We start from the raw sequence: 12,660 nt of genomic DNA on the forward strand, positions 1-12,660 counted from the left end.
TTAGCTGCTGGTGGGCAGGCACACGTTCACCTGCTGGCTGTGGTTGTAAGGCTGTTGGTTGTTGATTTGCTGAAGCAGAAAGTCGGTTCCAAAGTTTCACAGTCATTTGTCTTTTTTTCCCATTTAGAACACATTTGGAATTTCCCAAGCGTAATTTCTGCCCCCACGCACTTAAATAAACAAGCATAAATAAACAAAAAGTTGTTACAGTCGTTTTGCACAGCTCAGTACAACTTATAGTGGAAAGTCATTTATCTGTAGCCAGTGGGAATAGAGGCTGTTAAGATGGCTAAGGTTCAAGTAGATTGTATACCATTTGGTGAACACTTGAGTTGACACAGTTAGAGCAGGTGGGTCGCAATGGTAAGTCATCTTGGCCTTGCAATTGTCTGACAATATAAACTGAATGGAATATCCACTTGTCTTTTAAGTTCAATTTGATATAATTTATCAGCTCAGCAATATTGGTGTCATGCTTAAAACCCTGGACAAACAGTTTCCCATAGGTAATATGAATACTGCTTGTGCAAGTATACTGTCTTGTTATTGGCTCATCTGTGTTGCAAATCAACAAGCATGATGTAAAATATGTTTACATGTCTATAAATGTGCTGTTTCTCCTAATTAATTAGAAAATATCTGCATAACAATTTGTTTATTTGAGGTTGGCTGTGTGACATCCAGATAAATTTGTTGCTGTTTCTCTTTATTCATTATACCTAAAAAGGCATTAATCAAGGAATCCCTTATCATCATGCATCTACTTACTACTTCATTTTTCACGTCCACAGACTCCCCGGCTGGGTAATTACCTTAACATAAGCGGGGGCCTGAGACATTAATGTAGTTTAGTTCTCTGGTAGAACGAGCCGTGGCAAGTCATCTACTTTCAATTACAGTTGTGCATGTACCTTCTGACATGTTTCACACCCACTCACACATATATTCACTTCCACGAAGTGTGAAGCCTACAGGTAATTACTTTTGAGCCACTGTGCTGTTTTCCACAACAGTGACTGTGGTTACATGCATTCGAATTACTGGCTTAATCGGACCGAAAATTGAATTATTCCGTTCATGTAAACACCTTTGTTCGAATAATTGCGGTCTGACTACAATACGATTAACACCCCCTGGATAACTCGATCCGACTCGGTTGATAATTCGGACATCCCGGCATGTAAACGGTGAATCGGATAGGAACTGGACTATGCGCCTTTGCGCATGCTCAAGATCCCGCCGCCCCTTCTCTCCCTCCTTCTCAGGGCGTGACCCGGAAGTCGAAAGACGATAAGTTGTCACGGCCGGCAGAAACCATCAAACGTAAAAGTCGGGTTACAAGACAATACTACCTTTGGTGGGTGTCTTCGCTAGCTTCCTGTTGTATCCTGCTAGCGCTGCTGCTAGTTCCCAGTTTGCTCTCCGCCAGGAACGGATTGTCCATAGGGAGTACCGGGTGTTTTCCCGGTGGGCCGGTCAGTAATGGGCTGGCACAGCAGTGGCTGATTGTTTTTTGTATGTAAAGACGCATTATCAAGCGAGTAAACTGACACGGTAGACGCAACGCAAATATTTGCGCCGCGTTCAGTGTGAATCCAGCGGCCCAGTGGCCCTATGATAGGCCCTGTAGTCGTAACTGACGCTGCTAAGAGCAGAAATATAACTAGAAAGAGCATTTGACTGAACTGCTGGAAATCCTTGTTGTTTAAATGTAGAATTTGAAAAGTTAAATGGAAAACTGCATCATCTTAATAATCCAAGAGATTAATTACAATGAGGGAGAGAGATGTAACTGAAGTAACGGTAGTATGAGTAGAAGAAGTGGTTGAAATAACAGGAGTAAGACTAGAAGTAGTCATAGTAGTATTCATAGTAATAGCAGTAGTCATATTAATAGCTGCAGTAGTCAGTAGTTGTAGTATTAGCAGTAGTAGCAGTAGTGGTATTTGTATGATTAGCAGTCGTACTAATAGTCAAAATATTTGCAGCAGTAGTCAGAGTAATTAGTAAGAGCATTAAATATTTAATTAAAAAAATCCTTATTTGAGCTTTACGTTAAGATACAGTTATTTCATGGGGCTTTTATTTTGAAAGGGAAGACAGGAAGACAGACAGACAGACAAACGGACAGACTTAGAGAGAGACAGAAGTCAATTGCGTTGTGTGTGCGTGTATAAGTGTCTGTGTGTCTGTTAAACTGCCCTAATGAAAACACCTGTGGGTTGCTAGATCAAAGGTTGCCATAGTGATGACTTCAAAGGGACTGACTTAGACAGAGCTTATGATAGACCTTAATGCTGGGGAACTCCTATTAAACTATTTTTAAAAAATGATACTTTAAAATCCCCTATTGCTTCGATATCGCATATAAAGCGTTAGGAAGACTTGATTAACAGATACTGTGACTGGTGAGTCTGTACGATAAAACATGTGTCTGTACGGGCGATTTACAAATCAGGTACAAGCTTCAGGGGAGACCTGGCTTTGGAGGGAGATTTAACATGGCGGCGGATGGCAGAGCGAGGTGGACTTGCTCTCACATTCAGTCCGATTTCAAGACGTCTGAATCTGTTGGATTCCTATCGACCGCAGTTTATGACAGAAGACAAGATTTCCAATGTTTTGAGCTATAAATTATGCCCAAAGAGTATACGGTACAGAGGTAACGGCAAATTTAAAATATTTTATTCTACAAGATCTGACGTCTCTGTGCACTCTAAGTTTGACATCACGCACTCTGAGCTGCGCAATATACACCAATGTTAAATACAGAAAAGGTGGGGAAATAACATCAAATCAACAGGCTGACGGTTATGACAGTTTAAAAGATATCAATAAGAAAATTTGAAGATGTTCTTCATTGGAAACCATTCATTTTTATTTTGATAAAAAGCTGAATAATTTTAATATTTGAAGAAATATGAAAAAATGTAAAAGCGTAGAATAATAGCTGAAGGTTTTGTCAACATGTGTTTAATTTTAAATATTGTCTCAAGCTCAACGTATGAAGAAACTGTAAACGTTTGAAGTTGAAGATGATTTGAAGATTTCCCCATTGGGTCCCATTATAAAAAAAAATCATAAAAAGCTTAATAATTTGGAAATTTGAAAAGTAAGAAATATGAAAAGGCATAGCTATCGTGTCCTTACGTAGCTGAATATTTGAATAATTGAACTTTTTTTTGTAGCTGAAAATATGAAGGAGTTTCAGAGGTCCAAAATACGGATGGAAGAAATAGAATAATAACTAGAAAGAGCATTTCCTGCAGAAAATGCGTTGGAATGCAAAAAGCTGAAGCTTATAGCTGAAATATTTGAAGTAAATAGCTGAATGTAGCTGAACAAAGTGGAATATAGCTTAAGTTAGCTAAATACAGCTAAATATATTTGAAAATGAAAGAATAGCTGAATATATGTGAAAATACCTGAATATATTAATATAGCTGAAAATAGCGGAATAGATGAATATATAAATAAATAGCAAATCATTATTGAAAATATAGAAAAGGCAAAATACCTGCTGAAAAATGTTACAGTTCAAAGTCATTTAATTGAACTGTTGAAAATCTTTGTCGTTTAAATGTATAATTGGAAAAGTTGAAAGGAAAACTGCATCATCTAAATCAGGGGTGTCAAACATACGACTCGGCCAGTGTCCAGTCCAACAGAAGAAAAAAAAAGTATTTTTAAATTAAAGTCTGTCATAGGTGGGGTTTGAACCACTGACCCTTTACTTCTAAGACAGAGTTGCTAACCACTGATCCACAGGCACAGTAGGTGGGATACCTGATATTATTGAGCGTCTACAGAACCATCTGTTAAACCTCAGACCGTGAACTTCAGTGACGCTGTTAATCCTGACGTCTATAACCAAAGTGACCTGCACACACGCGCGCACACACACATACACACACGAACGTGCACGCGACCATAACACGTTAACGCGGCCGTTCACGCGCGCGCACGGCCGTTGAGGTGCGGGCGCACCCGTTGGCGAGCGTTTACACCCGCGGCTGTTGTAGACACTTGCAGCATTCCAACTAATAATAATAATAATAATAATAATAATAATAATAATAAAAAGTTTAATAAAGATTTGAAGAACAATAGTTGGAATAATAAAAAGTTTAATAAAGATTTGAAGAACAGAGCACGTATTGTTCTGTAGTTTCTGTCCTCAACGAGCACTGCGCGAGCGAGACGCCTCACAAAGCGGTCAGACTACCTGCAGGCTCACGCTGCAAGCTCAGCGGACCCGGATTGAACATTAGTCTTGCATGCGCAAAGCCGTCGCTGATACCTGTCTTTCACATCTCCACCTCGTTCAACCAGACGTCAGTGCACTTGTTCAAGACAACACAGACTGGACTTTTCTCACTGAGGAAAAAAACTGAACTGAAAACATGAAAAGCACTTATTGCTTTTGTATAAAGTGAATCAATTGCTGGTCTTTAACATCTTTAAGGTGAGCAACAGACTGAACATGGACAAAAGAAGAAGTGGTTTGTCCCTCACAGGCACAGTACCTGTTCAGAAAAAAAGATTTTTTTTTAATAAACTATTTATGTATGTATGTTAACTTGCTGTTGCTCCAGAGTGCAGTTATACTGTCCTGATAATATTGTTTTAAAATTGAAGCTGCAATACACTACTTTTTACTTAATTATTTAATTTGGTGTATAATGCGATTAATCACAGAAAAATCATGCGATTAATCAGTTAATTTTTTCCAACTTTGCCCAGCCCTAATATATACATATACATATATATATATATATATATATATATATATATATATATATATATATATATATATACACACATATACATACATACATATATACATACATACATACATACATATTTACTTTGAAGACGAATAATTTTGGTCCGCCCTTGCGCTTCCGCAGCCTCGCCGGACTATTTGCCGACTTAAGCCCGACGTGAAAGCACATATTGTTCTGTAGTTTCTGTCCTCAACAAGCACTGCGCGAGCATGTCGCCCCACAAAGCGGTCAGACTACCTACAGGCTCGCGCTGCAAACTCAGCGGACCCAGATTGAACATGAATCGCGCATGCGAAAATCCGCCGTTGATACCTGTCAGCTGTCCTTCACATCTCCACCTCATTCAACCAGACGTCAGTGCACTTGTTCAAGACAACACAGACTGGACTTTTTTCAATGAGTAAGAAAAACTGAACAGAAGACACGAAAAGCATTTATTGCTTTTGTATAAAGTTAATTCATTGCTGGTCTTAAACATACATCTTTAAGGTAAGCAACAGACTGAACATGGACAAAAGAAGGAGTGGTTTGTCCCTCACAGGCACCCTTACTACTGAACAGTGCCTGTTCAGAAAAAAAAGAAAAAAAAATATAAGCTATATATGTATGTATGTTAACTTGCTGTTGCTCCAGAGTGCTGTTATATTGTTCTGGTAACATTACTTTAAAATAAAAGCATGCAATACACTATTTTTTACTTCGTTGTTGAATTTGGTGTAATGGGAAAATATAGTATTGCAATGTTAAAATGATTTAAATGTTCCTCAGAGATGGTCTGAACAAATTGGGTTGGGGGAAGTGAATCAAAGGAGGGACTCAGTACTGGTTGTAATAGACTGGGACATTGACGCCAACAAGCCCTGTAGAGGAGCGCTGACAACCTTGTGCAGGGGCACAAGGACATTGTTTCCAGACAAGTGAATCAAAGGACTGATTTCCTATGTATGCATATGAGAGGGGAAGTGAATCAAAGGACTGTTTCCTATGTATGCATATGACGGGGCATCGTAAACAATTCGTGATCTGATGGGGTGTTGATTTCCCAGGGTAAAGGAGATTGGAACTTTTTTGATCTCAAGGACCAGGAGACAAAAGGTCTAAGATGGGCTGGTACTCAGTGTTCTCTTTGTTTCACGTGGTTTGAAGGTGTGAACCTCATCATGTATTAAAGAGGCCTGTGACTGGTGGTTCATTGAATTCTGTGTCGCAGACAGCTTTGGGTGGCTATGGCATACCTTTCCTTCTTGCAAGAAAAAACGGACGAAAGACAGTTTTGATTCAGAGATTCCATTACTCCTTAGTAGATTAACTGAGAAAATCTTCCATTACAGTGGCACATCATGCGATTAATCGCAGAAAAATCATGCGATTATCGCGGCCTGTGACGTCATCCACTCAGTGACAAGCAGGCTGTTGACTCAACACCCCAATGCCCTACTCCTTCTCTCCGGGGACTTTAATCATGCCCCTCCGTCCTCCACAATAAAACACTCAATCTCCTCTATGCCAACACCAAGGAGGCATACACATTATCACCTCCCCCCCTTCCTTCCTGGGCCGATCTGAACACAACCTGGTGCACCTCCTGACTGTGTACACCACTCTTGCACAGAAGCAGCCAGCTGTGACCCGCACAGTTAGACGATGGACCGATGGAGGCTCTGAAGGACTGTTCTGAGACAACTGTGTGGGAAGTATTCAGTGATGGCCACGGGGAAGACATTGAAGGCCTCACAAAGTGCATCACAGACTATATCAACTTCTGTGTTGAGAAAACCGTACCCACCAGGACTGTACGGTGTTTCTCAAATGGCAAACCCTGGATCTCTCCAGAGATAAAGATCCTCCTCAAGGAGAAGATGATTTTCTTCAGATCCGGCAACACGGAGGAGCTGAGGATGAAGATCAGGGAGGGCAAAGATGCCTACAGGACGAGGATGGAGGACCAGCTACAGCAGAACAACACCATCGGGGTCTGGAAGGGCCTCAAGGCGATTTCTGGGTTTAAAGGGCCCAACCAACAGCCTAATGGGGACCAAAAGTGGGTGAATGATCTGAACTCTTTTTTTAACAGATTTGACCAGCCATCCACCCCTCCCCCCACCCAGCTGCTGCAACCCCCATCATCACCATCTGCAACCCCCTCCCCCTCCGCAGCACTCTGCTCCCCTTCACACCTCTCATACTCGGCACTCTACAACAGTGATTCCCAAAGTGTGGGCCGCAGCCCACTGGTGGGCCGCGAAGGTACTGCAGGTGGGCCGCGAGAGGCCATTTACAATAAATAAATAAAACGTTTTTAATTTTGAAAAAAAAATGGGGGGCTTTTACTTTGAAGGCGATGTATTAAGGTTCTCGCGTGTACTTCCGCAGCCTCACTGGACGATTTGCTGACGTGAAAGCACGTATTGTCATGTAGTTTCTGTTCTCAGCTGCCGCGGGTCGCAGAGTCGCTCCCCTCACAAAGCTTCACAGGCGCTGAGTCTACCTTCCCGGCAGGCTCGCGCGGCAAGCTCATCGTTGGATTTAACATGAATCGCGCATGCGCAAATCCGCCGCTGATGCCTGTCAGCAGAAAAGCGGTGGTTTGTCCCTAACAGGGACTCTCAGTGTGTTTACACGATGGCATTAATTCGAATCTTGCTTTAGTCGGACTATGCTCTCTTTCGGGGCAACTGCTGTTATCCGAATATACATGGCAGTGAATAAATCGAATCATTGGCCGAATGCATGTCATATCCGATACGATAGGTGGCGCTGTTTTCATTACATGTAGTGGTGATACAGCCATCTGCGCTTGACCTCTTCACTCTTCATAAAGGAGAGAACCCCGCTAGCTTCGGTGGTTGTGGGGGAGCTAGCGGAGAGCAAACAGGGAACTAGCAGCAGCGCTAGCTGGCTACAGTAGGGAGCTAGCAGAGACACCCACCGAAGGTCCTATCGGCTCGTAACCCGACTTTTACGTTTGTTTGTTTCTGCCGTCCGTGACAACTTATCGTCTCTTTCGACTTCCGGCTCACGACCTGGGAGGGAAGGAGGGAGGAGGCGGCGGGATCTTGAGCATGCGCACAAACGCATTGTCCAGTTCCGATCCGATTCAGCGTTTACATGCAGCGTTATTCGAATTATCAATCGAATCGAATCGAGTTATCCAGGGGTGTTAATCGGATCGTAGTCGGACCACAGTTATTCGAATAAAGGTGTTTACATGAACTGGATAATTCGATTTTAGTCGGACTAAGCCAGTTATTCGAATCCATGTAACCGCACTGTCTTACTACTGAACAGTACCAGTAAAAGAAAAAAGTAAACTGATTTATAAACTATGTATGCAGGGCTCTCAAGTGTCACTAATTGAGCGTGACAGTCACTCATTTCGACCTTAAATCGCGCCCTTCCGCCACACATTGTATTCCTCACGCTGAAAAAAAACTCCAGGCTATTTAATGTGCCGCAACGCGCAAACATGACTTAGTCGCGCTGCCCTCACCACGGAGGAATCAACCTCCTCCTTCCCCGTGAGGAGCCACTCATCAGCCAATTAAAGAAAGAAATGGCAATCAGAAAAATATATCTTTTGTATCCGGGTAAGATCTAATGATACGCGGGACTGAAGCCATCTGGCGGCGCGTATTTGTCGTCGTCATGGTGCGTCCCCATGACGACGGAGGGAGGGAATGGTTGCATCAGCCAATCAGCGAATCAAACTGCTGCCGGTCACCCGGAAGGAGCGCTGATAGCGGCTTCATTCAGACTGTTGTGGAACTACGGATACGACTATGAACCCAGACACCATGGAGTTTATGTTCACACGTTTTTGTGACTTCCACAACAAGTTTAGAGCAGACACTTGTAGATATTGAGCAGGGAAGTAAGGAGTTTGATGGCATTTTCATCAAAAGGTGTTTTGTTTTTTTATTTTGTCTTTGTAGGCTCCTGAAGCTGTTCTCCCATCCCCAATTAAATATTAAAAAACAAACTCAAAGTTGGATAGTAGTCTCGCTCTTTCCTGTCCTAAGACCTGGTCAAAACATTAGTGTTGCAAATTTCTGTATTTTACTTAAAATGATTGATAATTGATAAGATACCAAACGCACATCTTTTTCTCAGTTTAAGTATTATTTGAACAATTCTAGCGTTAGTTATGTGAAACATTAATTGATGAAGCACAAACAATTTGAACAAACAGATTAATAAAACAATAAGGCTCTCGCTCGAAACGGCTGTTCTTGTCCGCCTGTCGTTATTCAACAAAAGGCACCGCCAAACAAAACAACGTCAAATAAGGCGCGGTTTGGGTGGGCCCCAGAAGATTTTCAGATTTTAAATTGGGCCTCGGCATTCTTGAGTTTGGGAACCACTGCTCTACAACAACCAGCAACCCACCCCCACTACAACACCTCACAGCACCCCACCCCCCAACGTGTCCCTCAACCAGGTGAGGAGGGAACTGAGGAGGATCAAGGTGAGGAAGGCCACGGGGCCAGACGGCATCAGTTCAAGGCTCCTCAAATCCTGCGCAGACCAGCTGTGCGGGATAGCGGAGCACATCTTTAACTTGAGCTTGAGGCTGGGGAAAGTACCACAGCTGTGGAAGACATCCTGCGTGGTACCGGTACCAACGACCCCGCGGCCCAAGGAACTCAACAGCTTCAGGCCGGTAGCTTTAACGTCCCACCTAATGAAGACCTTGGAGAGGCTGGTCCTTGCTCATCTCCGGCCCCTGGTGAGCTCATCCCTGGACTCACTCCAGTTTGGCTATCAGTCTGGCATCAGGGTGGAGGACGCCGTCATCTTCCTTCTGCAGAGATGTCTCTCTCACCTGGAGAAGGCTGGAAGCACCGTGAGAGTCATGTTCTACGACTTCTCCAGTGCCTTCAACACCATCCGGCCTTTTCTACTGAGAGACAAGCTGGAGCAGACCGGGGTGGACCACCACCTGACGGCATGGATACTGAACTACCTCACCAACCGTCCACAGTATGTGCGGATACGGGGATGTGAGTCAGATCGGGTGTCCTGCAGGACAGGGGCCCCACAGGGAACCGTTCTGGCTCCATTCCTCTTCACCATATACAGCTCAGACTTAAGCCACAACTCTGCCAACTGCCACCTGCAAAAGTTCTCTGACGACTCTGCAATCGTCGGCCTCATCTCCGCCGATGACAGAGAATACAGAGAACTCAACCAGGAATTTTTGGGACAGTGCCCAAAAACTCAAGCAAGAGCAAGGAGCTGGTGGTGGACTTCCGTCGGGGTAAACGCCCTCCTCCGCTGCCGGTGAGCATCCAGGGACTGGACATTGAGATTGTACAGTCTTACAAGTACCTGGGTGTTCACTTGAACAATAACTGGACTGGACTAACCACACACATGCTCTTTATAAAAAGGACAGAGCAGACTCTTCCTGTTGAGGAGACTGAGGTCATCAGCCATCTTCTATGGAGTGGTCTTCTGGAGCAGCAGCTGACAGGAAGAGGCTGGACAAGAGGCTGGACAAACTGGTGAGGAAGGTCAGCAGCGTGCTGGGGCGTCCTCTGGAGACTGTGGAGGTGGTGTGGGACAGGAGGATGATGACTAAGCTATCATCCATGATGGACCACGCCTCCCACCCCATGCAGGACGCTCTGGCACAGCTCTTTCAGCCACCGGCTGATTCATCCACGGTGCCTTAGGGAGAGATACCGCAAGTCCTTCCTCCCCGCTGCTGTCAGGCTGTACAACCAGCTGAGCCCCCAGTAGACCATAAAACCACTGAGCACACCGAACATTTTGTGAGCACATGATCACTTTAATCCATGCACCATTGCACTTTCCATGCAACATTCAATAATCACTCTCGTATTTCTTTTTTCAGTACTTTGTACAATTTCTAATCCATCTGTAAATACAATTTTTTTATTCCATCTGTATATTTTTCTTATTACATCTGTATATTTTAAATATCGGATTCATCTGTATATTTTTTTATTCCATCTGTATATTTTATTCCATCTGTAAATGTAATATTCTTGTTACTGTTAAAAAATGTTTTCTGTTATTACCATTGTATTGTTTATTTATATCACTTGTTCTTTTATCTTATTACTATTACTTGTGAGCAGTGCTACTGTAATCCTGTAATTTTCTCACAGAGGGACTAATAAAGGATTATCCCATTTTATACGGCTCACACATCTTCACTCTTTTTGTTTTGCACAGGTTGAACGTTTAGTGCAAAACAGATTATTTGCAGCCACAATAGCTTATTTTTTTGTACAGATAGAACAATGCAAATATAGTTCTAACAAAGTGATTGAACATGTTATTAGTTTGTCTGATGGAGCAATCTGGTTTAGTTGAAAAGGATTTCAATTTTCTGTATTTTATTATTTGAAAAGGCACAGATAGAGGAGCCACAAAAAGTTGGTTATCATTTTGTTGTGATGGAGTGGTGGGGGCTGATCATTTTTCTTCCTCCAAAGTGGGGCGTGACAAAAAAAGTTTGAGAATCACTGCACTAACTGAATAGCAACGCCCATGTCAGAAGCGTTGTCGGTTACAAGCAGTGGTTTATAGCAACGAAGTAAAATACTTCGTTATTGTACTTAAGTCTTTCTTTTGGATAGGTTTACTATTTATATTTCTTTTGACTTTTCACTACATTTTGCAAAGAAAACTGACACTTTGACTCAGATACATTTCCCCCTGAAACCATCATTACTCGTTACAGAATCAAATCTTTCGAAAGAAAATTAATCATGAAACCAACATCGGGTACTATGGTGACAGACTCCATGCAAGAAGGTTTGATGAATCACAATATTATGCATTTGCCCTCAACAAACCTTTTTTGCGCCACAGACCTTTCTTGTGAAAGACCATTTTTTCACGGATCGGGTCCCATCTCAGGGTGACGGGATACGACACCCGACGTGTGTTCATGTCCAGTCTACTCAATAACTAATAAACCGCTTCACAAAAACAGGATGTTGGAAATGGAAGCAAACTCAGGATACTCTGCCTAGGTTTTAATTTAGCAACAACAACAAAATAACAATAATAATAAAACATCTTTCCGGCCTCGATTTTTTTTTCTGTGCATTTAGAATTACCAAGAGACCAGTACCGGGCAGAATGAGCATACATATAAACGCATTACAATTCCTTCAAATTGCTTTTTGGGAGGCACTTTTGTGTATAGTCACAATTTTTACCAAAGTCAAATTACGGGCTTATGAAGTTATTAAGAGTACTAAGAAAATGTTATGATAAAAAGTTGAACTTTGCAGCTTTCTAAGTAAATTATTATACAATAATAATATACAATAATATATAATATATGTTCATTCCGTTTCTTTCTGGCTATTAAAAGGAAATGACTGTTTATTAATAGTGGGTGACAGAATTCGGCTGAATTAAAAATTAGGAATTTCTAAGATGATTTAACATGCATGTTAAAAGAGGAACTAATCACCTATGCACTTTACTTCAATATTTACACACAAAAAAAGGAACATTTGTGAGTCAGTTATTTTTATTTAGGTCATACTTCTAGCTATTTTTGTGGAAAAAATGGTCTTGTTTACCAAAGTTTTGAGGTATCCACAATAAGATTTCTGACATCAACCAGTGAGCAATTTTCATTAGGACAGCAGAAATTACTTCCATGGTAAATGGGATCTACATTTATTTTTTCTGAGGTGGGTTAACTGATCTCTAGGGAGATACTCCAAAATTAAAATGATTTGTATGTATGCAGAAATAAAGAGGGTCCACTTCCAAAAGCACTGCCTTGATATTTAGAACATTTCACTTCTTAATATTGTCAATGTTTAGCCATCACATTTCTTTCTGCAGCTGTCTTAAATGTTGAGTTAAAGTCTAAATCAGC

This window comes from Clinocottus analis, unplaced genomic scaffold (genome assembly GCF_023055335.1).
Source record: "Clinocottus analis isolate CAN_PGR_092001 unplaced genomic scaffold, fCliAna1.0.p SCAF_29, whole genome shotgun sequence".
Classification (NCBI taxonomy): domain Eukaryota; kingdom Metazoa; phylum Chordata; class Actinopteri; order Perciformes; family Cottidae; genus Clinocottus; species Clinocottus analis.